At 37.4% G+C, this 15205-nt stretch overlaps 1 protein-coding gene across 1 annotated transcript in view; it reads right to left on the minus strand.

Moving 5' to 3' along the window:
• Positions 1 to 14968, minus strand: part of LOC109039637 (allatotropins) — a 79430-nt gene extending 64462 nt beyond the window's left edge. Inside the window, exon 1 of the mRNA XM_019055215.2 lies at positions 14773 to 14968. The gene's annotated coding sequence lies outside the window, so the exon portion shown is untranslated. The remainder of the gene's footprint in view (positions 1 to 14772) is intronic.
• Between the last annotated feature and the right edge of the window lie 237 nt (positions 14969 to 15205).

The raw sequence follows: 15205 nt of genomic DNA on the forward strand, positions 1-15205 counted from the left end.
TCTCACACGGTCGCTGTTGAAAGTTGCGAGCTTTGAAACTGGAACCTTGTTAGTATCAGTGGCTAACGCACGCCCAGAATAACTTGTTTAATTAATGCAATTAATGTTCCACGTGTACTACGCGTGCCAGGACACCAAAATGCACCTATATTTTGAAATATGCCTATAATGTGCATCCTACGGTTTTCCCAGCTTTAACATAAAGTTCTGAATTATTTTATTTTCTTCTTCCTCTTCTTATTTTTTGGCTGTGTGCAATGTTACATCAGAAAATCTCTTACAGAGATACCCGTAAAAATGAAAAAGAAGAGGGAAATTGTGTGATCCAACCCATGCAACTAATGATTTCAGTTCCTTTTGACTTTTGGACCTATCGACCAAAAAGAAAACTTGAGAACAAAATAAACGTTGAAAATTATGTTAAAAAAAACTTTTGAAAACAATACGATCATCCCTCCTCCTTAGAGAAGTTCTTTCAACGATTTTAAGGCAATGGTTCAACATTTCACTCGATCTATTTAAACTCACAAGTTGACCGCACAAGAATGAGATGTTTCGGGACAGCGACCGCAAATACATGATGAAACCAGAAATAGAGGTATATCTCGATTTTCGACACTGCAGATTTCCCGTTGTATTCAAAATTTGGAAAGGCGACTGATAGTCGCCCCTGCACGAAAATTCGAGTAAAAATGTCCCTTTTTTTAAAAATTATCCTCAAGAAAGTCTATGGTAAAAGGTCTGCTAGTATGTTTACGAATAAATAAGAATTCAGCGAAAATTTTGAAACGCCGCAATCGAGGTATGCGTTTTTCCTGTATCATGATTGCTATTCTTCCCTCATAAGAAAGCTCTTTTGATAACGTTGCTGTACGCACTGCTCGGAGACTTCGATGATCTCCATTTTCCTGATCTCCCGTGGGGAAATCAACTCATGAGTGCAGCATCTATAACTTAGTTAGCGTTGAGTTTCTTCAGAGGCTTAAAACTTTAAACGTCTGAGGTTTCGGTGTGTATCAGCAAATTTTCTTTTTCACATGTATCAACTTCCTGGGTTATTGATCGATGAAGTGAAGTGGAAACTCATTTAACCACATTAAACTTTTTGAACTCTAGTTGATTTAAGCAGTCGTGCGTGCAGAGTACAGGACCTAATTTCACTGGTATGAGTTAGTGTGTGTATATTAAGTATATGATAAGAAAAATGATAAGTTTTTTGTCCTTCGCAAATGAAGTCTTGGATGCGTGACATGAACTGAAAGTGCGACCAAAGGATAAGAACGCACTCTTGGGAAATTTAGGGGGGTTTTAAAATGAAGCATCACTTTCGAAAATATGCAGCATTTTTCTTTCAAGACGAAATTTTGTATGATACTTATAATTTGCACCGAAAGTTCCTAAATTTATGTACTCTCACTTTATACAGCTGTAGCCTTCAAAATTTGATTATCTAGAATTGGATTTTCTTCCTGTTCGCACTGAATAACTGCTCTTCGTGTTTTTTTTTTTTTTTTTTTTTTTTTTTTTTTTTTTTTTTTTAGGAAGTTTGTTGACACGAAAAGAATACTAAAATTCTAGATTATCACCTAAATAATTTTGAAGAAAAAAATGAGTCCGCTCAATGATCTTATTTTCCTTGTGTATCACAGCTTGCACTGAAGCAATATTTTTATAAAGAAATTTACTTGCAACATTGTAAAACTCTACAATCTATCCCATTTTGCGTCTACTGCAGAATTATTAAAAGTATCTTGATAATGATACTTTAAAAAGAGCCATTTTTCAGTGAATAAACGTATTTCAGTCAAATGACGGCACATGATCCTAAATTTTTAACTCATAATTTAAATTGAATTTTTCATGAAATTATGTCGTATGGGAAAGAAACTTATTCAGTAAACGTAATGTTACGCAGTTTGTTTTGGAGACATAAAAACAACTCTACATAATTTAAAAGATTGAGATACGTATCACTCCAAGAATTCCAGATGACCATATAAAACTGTAATAAAGTCGTAATAACTGCGTAATAAAGGTTATAGTGTACTATCGTTCTAAGGAACATGTGACTTTCATTTGGTAAATGTTACTCCATCTAACGTGCAAATAATAACGAGATGGTAGAGCACTGCTAGGTCCAGTACACACTATTCTGAGGGAAAAGCAAAGTCAAAAAAATGAAAAATTAGAATTGGAGTAAATGAACTCCAGTGAGTTCTGTTACGCACAATATTTGGGCTAAATATTAGTGTTTCTTTTTTCAAAATATAAATCCTCTTTCCTTATTATACTCTGCTTCCATTCCGAAAAATTACTCACCAGAGTTAGTCCGAAATTTACTGAAATGAGTAGCTTGTTTCTTGAGTTATGAGAGAGGATGCGTAATCAAGCGATGGGCTGATAAAATTATGAAAATAAACTGGATTTTTAGTCATTTTCCAATACCAGTTTTACCAAAATTAAAGATAATCCGAGCTTCCTCCTGCCTCATGAAAATGCGTGTATGTGAGCATCTGTGACGTCATGCAAGTTTAATCCATCATGGTAGGTTAGAAGTTGGCGTTGAATAAGTGTGGAGTTAATGAAAGGCATTAACCGGAGGGAGTATAGGTGTGCCGGCACGAGTGTAGACAAATTGCAGAGCGGGCTATTTGAAGGCGCGGTTTTCGGGTGCCCAACGCAGCGAATGAGCGATCACAATAGCCCATGTCCTAATCACCGCCTTCTTTGTCTCGCACTTGTATGGTTATTCCTGAGTTACTTACGAGTAATTTACGAGCGGCTGCATTGGCTAATTTACATGGAAAATGCAAGTTGTTGGAGATTATTGCGAAGTACACATAAGCTAACTCACCTTATAACTTTTTAAGCTGAATTGTTGGAAACAAAGGATCCTTGAGACTTTCGCTTGAAAATATATTTAAAAGAAAATTGTTGTAGAACCTTTTTCTCGTCGATTTTCCAAAATTTGTGATGCTTTTTACACTTTGGCCGTTTCGAGCAACCGCTCATCGGTTTCATTTTAGTTCATCGGCTAATTTTAGATTTTTAGAGTTTTTTTTAACACCTGACGATGAGCGGTTGCTCGAAGTGGCCGTAGTGTGAAAAGCAACAACAATTTTAGAAAATCGGTAAAAGGAAGTCTCAACAACAATTTGATAAATATGACCGATAAAGTTAATAAAAGAAGTGGTATATTTAAAAGAGTTTAGGTAGCTTACATAATAGCGGCGAAACTGAAAAATGTTTATCTTGATTGCGATGTTTCAAAATCTTCGTTCATATTTTATTTCTTAGTGGGAGACCAAACTAACGCAAAAAAAATTTTTCACGCATACATAGAAGAAAACTCACCAACATTTTTAAAACTTGACGCCGAGTAGTTTTTTTTTTATTTAGAATAAAAAGTACGACAGGGAGTCTGCAACGCCAAGAACCGACCTACGCGTTTTTGCAGCACCACCGTCGATATGCTTTTTTTTTCTTGATACGATTTTGAGACGGTCGCAAATTTTCCATCCACCTACGTTTTGGCACGTCAAATTTAGTCCAGGGAAAGTAGAAAAAGTATTTTCCGGTGAGCAGAGAAAACATTAACGTCGGTTTTCCTTTCTGCTTTCCTGTTCCTCATATTTCTTGGAATACTCGCCATGCTATGCGGGTGGAGGCAGAGGCATTGGACATCCTTGCTCTCTCATGTTTATGCTGATTCCTGCTCCACCTGTTGCTAGCCACGATAATGGGGCAAGTTTTCAAACACCAATAAAACACTCAGCACTCAACCGCATTCCCCACACTTGCCGGCCCGTCTCAAAAATCCACAGTCGTGAATGACCTTCAGAGATAGCTTGCGTACCCTTATCTTTTTTACGTAAAACACATCAAACCCTCATACGTTTTGCTTTGATTTAAAATGAAGAATTCGGTTAGTATGCTCGTTTGTTCTTTCCATTGTTCAGAAGAAACATTCATTTCCTCTACAAACTATGAATATATGGTTGTTTTCTCTTAATACATTTGTGATTCTTGAGACATGTGAAAGTTAAAAGTTGAGGCAAATTTTTTCTAATCCATTAGATAATTTTACGAATACTGTCGTCTGTCGGTTGATGCAATGATAAAGGAAACTTAAAATATAATTGATCAGTAAATTATATAGTTTATTAATCGTGTAAAACTTGGGAAATGGTAACGAAAAATATGTGAGCGCTTACTAATGAAATATGTATTACTCACCCGAATTTAATATGAGAGGTAAAAAATAACTTTTTTCAACGAGAACATAACCATAATCTTCAGAGTTTCATTAAAAACAAGCAGTGAACTCCAACACAATGTGTTGATAAGGCGCGTCATTAACTCGCACATATCAACCCCTTTAGTTTTCGTTTACAGAGATTTCAAAAAAGGCAAGCAGCACAACAAGAGAATTCACGATCCAACACTGCAAGGTCAACGACGCACCTTGACGAGACCGTGTATTGTAAATCTAGAAAGCTATTCGAACAAATTTAAGTTTTTTGATCTGCCTCAAGCAAAATCTTATCAGATTCTTGAAGAAAAGTGCTACGGAAAAATTTAAGCGAAGAAAGGAAAAATTCTGTCGAACTCCCAGAAGATAAAGTCGATTTAAAGGTATTTTTGGGCTAAAATACCCAAATCACCGGTATTATAAATCCCGTTATATTATTGAAAAGAGATTTATACTCGATATAAATGCAATTGTATTAAATATGTCTTGATTTTTTTATTTTAAACGTCTTTTCATGCAAAGAAGCTTAACCATGTCCATGCTTTATTCATTCATGAATTGAAAGTAAGCAATCCACATCCCGAAAATCTACCGATTTGCCGTGAAAAATTGCAGAAACTTGATATATCAGGTCGATGTACCCACTCTTTGAATTTACCAATCGATTTAGTGAGTGCACGTATGTGAAAGTCAAAATGCTATAGTCATTTTGGGTGCATTCATTTTTCATGAAACAATTGTAAGTAATTTCAATCCCGAAAAACCATACATTTTCCGTATAAAATCGAAAAAATCAAAATATGTCGACTCCCTGACGTGAAAATTGAATTCTACGTGTGAAAATACTTATGTATCGATATGCTGAACAGAATGCCCGCCTCTCCTCGTAATTTACAAACCGTTCCTATACTCATCTCAAAATTTTTCTCAGAGCTTTGTGTTATTATCAGCTTCCATTTAAACCCCGGTTTGATGGCCGAATCGGCTGCCCAAAAAGCAAGCCATTTTTGAAGGGCTCTATGAGAAATTCGTGATATTATCAGCTCTCAGGAAATCACCCCATGGGTAAAATTGCTGGTATAAATTTTCGAGAGCTTAAAATAATCGTATTCAAGAAACTAAGGCATTAAACTATGGAGTCAATTTCGTTTTAATAATGTGACGGGATTTACTTGTCTTCAGGTCAAAACTTATACAAGGAAGCCCCTTGCAAGAGGCTAATTTTTGGTAATTTCACTCAATTTTTTCTCCTTTTTATAATTGAATTGCTTGTCACATTCTGAGGTCAATCATATTAAATTGTAATTTATACATTTCTTTTTTTCCCCTTCATTTTATTTTTTGTTTGGAGAAGTTTTGTTGATTTCTTCGGATTTCGAATACTGTAACTTCTCTTCTATTTGGCCGATTTTTATGAATGAGACCTCTTTTGATTCGTGTTTCAACGGAGAGTAAGGAAACAATTGCTAAAAACTCGCGAAATAATTTTTTCGAAAATTGGGCGAATCCTAGCGTGACGTGAAATGGTTAATGAAGCGTAAGTAATTGGGCGAGGAGCTGAGGATCCCGGCCTAGCTTGGCGACCGTCATTAGCTATTGTTCGTCAAGACGCCGACGCAGTGATCAGGAGCGTGGGGAAGAGAGGGGTAAGTGGATTCCTGTATGAGCCACGTTTAGCTAATGGTCTAATGAGTCTCGAGGCTCATCACAGATTGCACTTACACAGATTGCACTGTATTTCTTAGTTTTAATAAGAAATAAAATATAATTCTGTAAAATTAGTAAATAAATACCAAGACAATTATTCAGGATGTCAAAGACTGACTGAAAACTTTTTATTAACCTCATATGATAAAAATATTATTATCAGCTGACACTGACATTGTTGTCAGATGAACAGCACTATCAGAGCACGGGTACCAACTTTTGAAAAGTATAACAGAGGTTTGGAGATCTGTCAAAGCAACGTTCTGAACAAAGCGGAGGAGTTAAATTCTCATTCCGAGAGTGCCGACCTGCTCAGCCATCCTCGAATCAATTCGCTTGATTCTGCTTATATATGCATATTTTAAATCAGCGCGTCGTACTCTTAGGCTTTTTTTAAGAAAACCAAGTAACGTAGACTCTTGGTATTCACTGCACATAAACTAGAGAGCCCCAGAATGAGAAACAACTTTAAATCATAATTATTGACGGATAAATAAACTTTTTACACGCTTTGGAAAATCTCAGAAGTTCGCGGTAGTCACTTTTCGGTAAGGAACTAAGGGACTCGGTTATTGTATCGAGCAAGGTTCGAAACGATCGCAAAGGCGGTATACTACGTATACGCGCCAAAATCTGGAGATAATCGTCATGGAATTGATAGGAAACCCAATCGAGTAAAACCCATTTTAGCGGCTCTGGTGCTTGCACTAGAGCTGCTATTCCGGACGGTCCCAGCTGGGGAGTATCAATGCAGCATGTTACATTGTAGAGACCGCGCGTTGGTTGATGGGAATCGGCGCCATTTTCGGCTATGTTCCTTGTCATGATTTTATTTTATTGCATACTGTTTTATTGTTAGTCAATGCTATGTTGTGTATTGTATTTTTGGAATCATGGTGATACAGTCAACAATTCAAAACTTGTTTGTGCTTTTATCTCGTGATGGAAAAAATGTACTTTACGTTCAAAATTTGAAAATTTGAATTTGAAAGTTTTCGCGGTTAAGGAAGCTTTAACCACTGGGTTGGAGCTTCCTAGTCATTTACTCGATATCAGCTGATAGCAAACAAAGGTTACCAGGGAAACCGTAAACGTCTAACAACTATCGTGGCCATTGGGGCGATTATTGAAATGATATCGACTGTATGTCGCCGCTTACGACAGGACATAGCCCTATCTTAACTGTGTAATATATCGCAATTCGATATTGTTTTGATTTTCAAAAGGAGCAATTCATTCATACAGTTCCGATTAGTTTTGGCGAACGGGCCCTTAACCTACGGCACTCGGCTCATGGGAATTTTTTAACTCTAAATTTTTTAACCTAACTCTTCCATTCCGGGAACATATTTATTGAAAACGGCGACTTTTTCAACAGTCCTATTTTTATCTACAACATCTAAGTGGCCCTTCATAATCATTTAATTTTGGCCCCTGGCCAGAAAAAGGTTCGGAAATTGCAGTGATTTTGCCGAAAATGCTGAAGTAAGTAAATTTGGGCATTTTTTTTCCTTCTGCAAACTCTAAGGAGAAGCACTTCTCCTCCAGTACATCTATTTTTTTACTTATCTCTCGCAAGGTACATTTACAGAAGGTGTGTTCCAGTATTAACAGTTCAGATTCGTTGTTTTTTTTATTATAACGCTTATTTCGGAAAGCAATTATTACATTGTTCAATTCTACTGACTTTCAACACTCGATTATACTCCCGGCAAATTCTGCAGCAGCGTTTCAAATGTTGACTCTAATGCTTCCAACAGCCATCCGATGTCTAGGGGTTTATTCCTAGATTTAGGGATTTTCCGGAATTTCCAGGGATTTAGGGATTTTTCAGGAAATCTAGGGATTTTTTTTTGATGAGGTAAAGTTACCAAAAATCAACTTTTTAACCTCAATTATAGCTTCGACAATCGAAAACATTTTTTCATCTATATTTTGTAGGCCTTTTTGGCAACACTATTTTCCCCGCAAATAAGCCGGAAATTAAAACGATTGTGTCCTTCGATGTACTTGACATTCAACTGCATTCAACCTGTTAATAATAAGAAATCAACTAATATTCTTTCATTTTATTGGTCTGGATTAGCACTGCTTTCAGAGAGCGCCAAAATTCAAACGAGCCAATCAGATATAAATATTGCAAATCGCTACATCGAATGACATCATGATTCTTCATAAAAAAATGACGCTTTTTGCAAAATCTAGGGATTTTTTAAGTATATTTGAGCAAATCTGGGGATTTAGGGATTTTTAGCGAAATCTAGGCATTTTTTTTCTTCCCCGCTAGGGATTTAATATCGGAAGACTGGCTTCCAGTATCGCAGCGTTGATCGTCGCTGATGTCGAAATGGAACCTAATGCCGGACATACTGTAACACCTCCATTCCTCAATTCCGGTGAGGAATACGTCTCTACCCTTAACTCAATATAAATATACAAATTGATAAGTGAGTGCTTTAGTCTCCTGAAAACAGAATTGCGAAACTTAAAATTGGAGAAAAATGATGAGTAAATGAAAAAATGGAACCAATTGATGGAAAAGTCGCATGCCATTCTGACACAAAATATGGCGTCTATCGAATCACCTTAACTAAGTAAAATAACCAAATTTTCAACTCTCAAACTATCAACTATCAACTATCAAAATTCAAACTATCAAAATTTCCAACAATGACAAAAATGATTGTAATATACCTATAATGTAATGAAATATACACGCTCTAATCATTTAATTTGTATTACCTTTATGTTATGTACCTACATGTTATACTATTTTTATAATAAATTTTGCCAACATGCTTTTCAATTCAGTCTACAACATTTCATTCCGACGTGGCAATAATGATTTATAATGCCCCTAATCCATTAAAATGAATTACAATAGTAATGCCGCATTATAATGTCGTATTATACATCGCAACGATTCATGTCCTACTGATTATTGATTATTGTAAGATGAATTCTGTTTTCTCTGATTGTATGTTTCATACGTGCGAAGCAAGTACGGGTCACTAGAAACGTGGTTCGTACGGGTGGCTGATGAAATTGATCTTCGAATACCTTTTGATGAGCTAGGGAAATGGAACCATCTGCATCTCATGGACAATAAATAGTTGCCGTAATTAAGGTCATCCCGTGATTAAGGTGCCGTGATTTAAGTCATAAATTCTTCATCTAATTCTTGATTCATCTCCAAAATGTCTGCTAAAGCTTTCATGCGCTTCTCCTTGTATGCATGAATGAGCAAATTGGGTATCGAACAAGCGGACACTTTTTGAAAATTTAGATGATTCTGGACAATATCGTACAGAAGTCCACGAGCTGCAGATAGAACCATTACCTCTAGCTCATCAAAAGTTATTCGAAGATCATTCAACAACCTCTTTGACAAGTTGCAAAAACTTTTCGTTAACAATGGTGTCACACGGTACTAGGAATATTTACTATTTAACGAACCTTATATTTCCCTGACTCAGTCCTAAATTATAGAAGTATGCGTTACTTTTCCAGCAATCCAAAAAAACAATTATACAAAAAACCAATACCTACACTTTCAGATATAAAAATGCAAATTTTTTGCAGCCTCGCTAAACGACTTATCAACCAGAGATTTTTTAGGAAGCGGACCTCCAAAGAGCTTTCAAAATTAAAAGTATACAACAAGTAATAATGCCATGTATTCGCCATATCAAAGCCCAATACACATTTATACACCGGCTACGTAAATCTGCTAAGTTACAAAACATGAATCGACAGTTGTCGGATTGTACATCAATGACAAAATGTGTCTAGGCCCTCATTCTTGACTACAACTACTGCCCCCAGAGCCGCTCTCCGACGCCAATGCGTTGGAGCTTCCTGCTTGTTTTTTTCTGTGCTTTCATCCAAAAAATAAATCTGATAAAATTACCATTCGAACAGTTACCGGACTTCTTATGTAAGTTGTCATTTTCCATTGATAGAAAAACATATTTATTTTATGACGTGTAAAATGAAAGCTCAGCGTAAAGTTCGGACGACACGAGGAACACACATCAGGCTTGGGCAGAAAATTAATGGTTCAAGGTAAGGCGTTATAGGAAGAAGGGGCCACTCATCACGAATTTCTTTGTTGAGATTTGTATGATCGAAAAGCACAATCAAAAACAGGGTTGCATCGCTTCTCGAAAACTCGCTGCTGAGACAAAGTTCCTTTCCTCGCGAAAAGTAAGAAGTGAGTAATCATATTTTAAAACTTCAAGGAAAGTTTGTATCGACGAAAATTTTGTGTCAAGGAACCGGGAATGAAAAAAAAAAACATCGATTGACATTAAAAACCGAGAGTTAAACGCATCTCACAGTGTGATTTTGTCTTTTCATTTATCTCTTAAGTATCAGATTCCTCCTCCAATACATCTTCATATAGTAATTTTATTCATATCGACGGTAAATGCAAGGATGCATGCAAATTTGAACACAACCAGTTTTTTTTGCAGTATTTTGGAGGGAAAATCGAGTCCTCCATGCGCCAGGTAAGAGTCTAAGTATGAAGTTCCTTTTCTAATAACCTGGTCGATTAGCATCATGAAATAAAGGAGAATCTCCAAGAAAAAATTCCATACTGCCTCCTTCGAATTACCTCAATGACTCGACACGTGGGGAAATATGGGGGAGTGCGTCTCGGCTGAAAGAAAAACACTCATGGCACAGTGGAACGAACCACTAGGAGAGGTCAAATACAAGCTCGTCGACAAAAAATGCAAATTTTAATGTTCAACTCGTCCCATGATACATTCAACGGAATACCTCTTGAAGAAAATAATTGTTCGAGAAAACAAATTGTACCACTCCTAAACCGTCACGTTATATAATAATTAATTTATAGGCTTTTTAAGGTTCCATACTGTATCTGACCTCACCTATCCCACTGTGCGGCATACGTAAGATGTGCACGAGGAATGATTGACCTTGAAATGGAGATAACACGATGACCGGGGTCGTGCACAAATGATTGGGGGCTCAAAGACCTGGAAAATGACTAATCCAACTTATGGGATTTATTCTGGAGTTAAATGACCGAACGCTAAATCTGAAAATAGGATGCCTACGTCCCTCCACGATCTTAAGCTTAGAGGCTCCTCACGTGTACTGCCGTGCTAAGGAAAAACACCGTATGAGCCCTCAGATGTTGCCATATCTCTTCAATAAAAGTCATATTTACTGAGAAAATTGTGGATATTTTCCCCCGAAATTTTCAGATACATTTGTTCTCGATTTAATCAAAGATATCTGAAAATTTCAAGGAAAATTATGCAAAACTTTCCTCACAAATATATGTTTTATTCGAGGAAATTTGGCAACTCTAGAATGTTCATACAACGTTTTTCGATAGCACGGCAGTGCGCCTGTCCTTTGAGACGGTCTGGCTTTTGCAACATATTGATGGCTTTTATTCCTTTTTCTTCTTTTTTTTCTTAATCGACCATGGACCACGATCAATCGGTTTGGAGTGTTTTTCAAAATGACGACAGGTTTTTGTCGATCTACTATTTAGATTCGTCTATCGGCATCGATGGACTCATCTTGACTTAGACATTCTCGTTTTTTTATGGACAGCGAGACTCGGAACTTTTTAGTCCTCTTTCGCCCGTCATCTTTTATTTTCTTCATCTTTTTTTTTAGCTATTTAAGGTTTTAATCCTCTAAAGATGTCTCAAGTGAAAAGGAAGTCGGTTTAACGGTTGCACAGGATAACTTAAAAATTGCAGAAAGTATCTTGCATATCCGGAAGTACAGGAAGGGGACGTTGCTTCCCGTGGTAAAATTTTTTCATAGGATCTGTTTCGAAGTACCGTAGACCCACGGCCGGCCGTAAGATTTCTTATAGCTTCTATAGCCGGTTATACCATTTCTTATAGCCTTTTATAGTTGATTTTGATAAAGCTAAAACCAGGGAACAAACTGTATAGCCCGACGATAGGGACTACAGCCCGACCCTGGTAAAAATTGGCGATAAGAGCTCAGAAAATCATATAGCTGGCTGTAGAATGCGGAGAAAATCATACGGCCAGGCTATACGAAGCGATAAAAAATTATGCAGCCGGGCTATAGTTCCTATAGACAAGCTTTACACTTTATCGCCTGGCTGTTGCTTATTTGCCACCGATTATAAAAGGCTATAAGAAATTGTCTAGAAATTCGTGTGCTTTGGAAATCATTAAGTTTGATACGGAACCACCTTAATATTTACAAAACACACGTTATATTTTCCTTTAATACATATTTTTTTTCATCAATTAAAACGAGAACAATTCATACAGGATGTGCAAACATTTCAAAATCATGAGTTGAATAACGCTTGCTCCGCCAGATTAAATATTAGAGCCTAACACAAAGCGGAGCGGCGACGCACTGGCGCCTACAAACCTAACAGGGATACTTCACGCATTGCGCAACGCGTGAAGTATCCCAGTTAGGTTTGTAGGCGCTAATGCGTGTTTCGCGCTGGCTGCCCGCCTGCCGCACCGCAGCGTGCCACGGCTCTTGAAGCAACTATTTCACACTAGAGGTATTGCTCAGTATCATACGAAACTGAAGGCGCTCTAATATATTAGGAATGGCAGGCATCCATCAAAAGTACGGAGCTTTCCTCGCAAAATAAATCAAGATACTACGGCCCAAAAAGAGAGCATAGTGGTCCAAAAACTCACTAAGTCCTAGCATCCGTAATTTTATTAGTGACGTTTAGCATACACTTTATCGCCTGACTGTGAATTGCTTAATTCGGCTATAAAAGGCTATAAGGATTTGTGTAGCCGGCTGTAGAAGCTATTGGAACTCTTACAGCCGGCCGTAGGTCTATGGTATTTTGGAACACAGATTCTACTGCCAATTTTTACCAGAGGACTGTATAATTTTTATCGTTTCGTGTAGCCCGGCTGTACGATTTTATTCGCTTTCTGTAACCATTCTGCTGTTTCTGCTTTCATTTTATGGTGCTTTGAAACGCAGCTCCTATAGCCAATTTTTACCAGAGTTATTACTTTATATGTCAACATATTTTTCGATTTGAGGTAATTTTTTTCAATGCATTGAATTTTTCTTGAAAAGTGCACAAGTTTTGCAAGTTAGAAGTTGTTAAACCGAACACTAAGACATCAGCTTGATAGATAAGATTGTATTCAATGACCGATTTGACTCGCGTTGATTTTGGGTTTTTCGCAAGCGGAAGGATTTCATTCGCTGATTCTCATGGAGTTATTCAGTAATGAGCTAATATTAGAAATTTCTAATTAACGTTTCGTGTTCTGCATTACATTTTCTGATAATGTATCGCAATGTTATAAGTCTCGTATAAGTTTAATTCTTACCCCATCTAGCGGTCCATTCCGCCTTACTGGGAATTTGCGGTGTTACAAATTTGCCAGAGAGACAATTTCTTGCAAAAATGGATGACTTGGCCAGAAAAAAGTGGACAAAAGAAAACAAAATATGGGGAGGACCCTGACTGAGCTAAAGCAGGTCAATCCTTAACTGTGTGATTATTCAAAAAGAGGATGAGAAAAGTACAGAAAAGTGACTGATACGCAAGGTGCAAAATGTAAGACCTACCCTTGCCAAAAACAGGGCAATTTTTAACTACGAGATTAGAAAAATATCTCGTGAAAAAACAAGCACGAGCCTCCATGACTGTACATGGAATACATTGGTAATAGTCTAATACGCTTACCACTTGCAAGTCGCAACCTCTAAGAGATATCAAAAGATCTAAGAGTACTTTAGTTCAGCAGGAAATTTTCTTAACTTTCAGATGTCTCAAGGTAAAGTACAATTTCAGTCGATTTAACTAAAAATTTGGTCGATCAACCAAGTCCTTTAGGTTAATTTGACCGAAAAAAGTAACCCAAAGTCACAATATCACGGAAATTTTTAACTGTGTGCTCTTTCCACTAAAAGCCAATTTCCAACCGTGTGATTAGAAAAAAAAGGAAGGAAAAAAAGATTACAGGACAATTTTTTTACTTTTCTCCGTTCAATATTAAATGTGTCCATAGTTGACTTTGCCGATGAATTCCAAATTTTTGGTCCGAGAAAATATCTCAATTTTTTGGTCCGAAAACTGAATCTAGTCCAATGGACGCGTCGTAATTGAGGATAATAGACGAAATTTCAATCGAAAATCGAGGATAAAAGCTCACGAATTTCAAATGTTTCATGAAATTTTACATAGCTGGTCGTAATCTATTGCGTTGGTATGGATGTGTAACACTCAGTCCTACAACAAGAACAAGGACAATCGGACAAGATTTGTGTTGGGACCAAAGAATTTATTAGACAAAAAATGTGACGGACGACTCTGCAAAGTGGACGAAAAAAAGTGGATAAATTCAGAGTTGCCATAGAATTTGGAAAATTAAATTCCCTGATTTTCCCAATACATTTTTGTGAAATTCCTAGACATAGAAAAAATTTCAAATTGTTAAAAAGACACACTGTAAAAGCTCGCTAAGTCAAACTACGGTTAAGACAATATGCCGATTAAGTCGAATTTTTTGTTGGTCCCTACACAATTAGACTTAGCAAGCTTTTACTATGTGTAAGAGATAGTTTTCAAGCAGAATTTGTTTTTCGAAACGTCAAACCCACTCGAGAAAGCAAATAAAGGTGACTCGACAATTTTTCTCTGAAATTTTCGTCATCTTCCCTGATTTTAAAAATTCTCTAACATTTTCCAGTTTTCCCGGTATGCCCTGACTGTGGTAACCATGCAAATTGTCCTGGAACCGGAAAATTTTTGAAGAAAACAGGTCCGAGATGAAAGGCGTCAGACCTACCTTTGCTGAGCAGATCAGCCGAGGACCAGTCGTCGAGGGAACCGGTTTGATCGGTGAATTGGTCCGGGAGCACGAGTTAAAGGGGCGATGGGCACAGAAAAGAGGGTACTTCCGGTTGTGGTGATGGTCGCGTTGGGTCCGGTTCCGGTTCTGCTGGTAGCGGCGGTTTAAGCACGAGTGGGAGCGCGGCAGCCACTTGCCGCTTCTTTATAATTTATTATTGGCCCTCGCGCACCCCCTCCCCACCCCCCGTCTTCCGCCCCTGCCGCACCGAAAACGCAACTCGCGGAGCGCGCCCGACTAACAGGTGGGCATCGTCGCACCCTAGGCGGAATTGAACTGATTATTTGCCAAATCACGTAAGCGCCAAAATTGCGAATGCGAGGGAAACAAGAAAAACCGTTTTATCCGCTTTGTTGGCAATGTTTAAATT

Source organism: Bemisia tabaci, chromosome 2, assembly GCF_918797505.1.
Source record: "Bemisia tabaci chromosome 2, PGI_BMITA_v3".
Lineage (NCBI taxonomy): Eukaryota > Metazoa > Arthropoda > Insecta > Hemiptera > Aleyrodidae > Bemisia > Bemisia tabaci.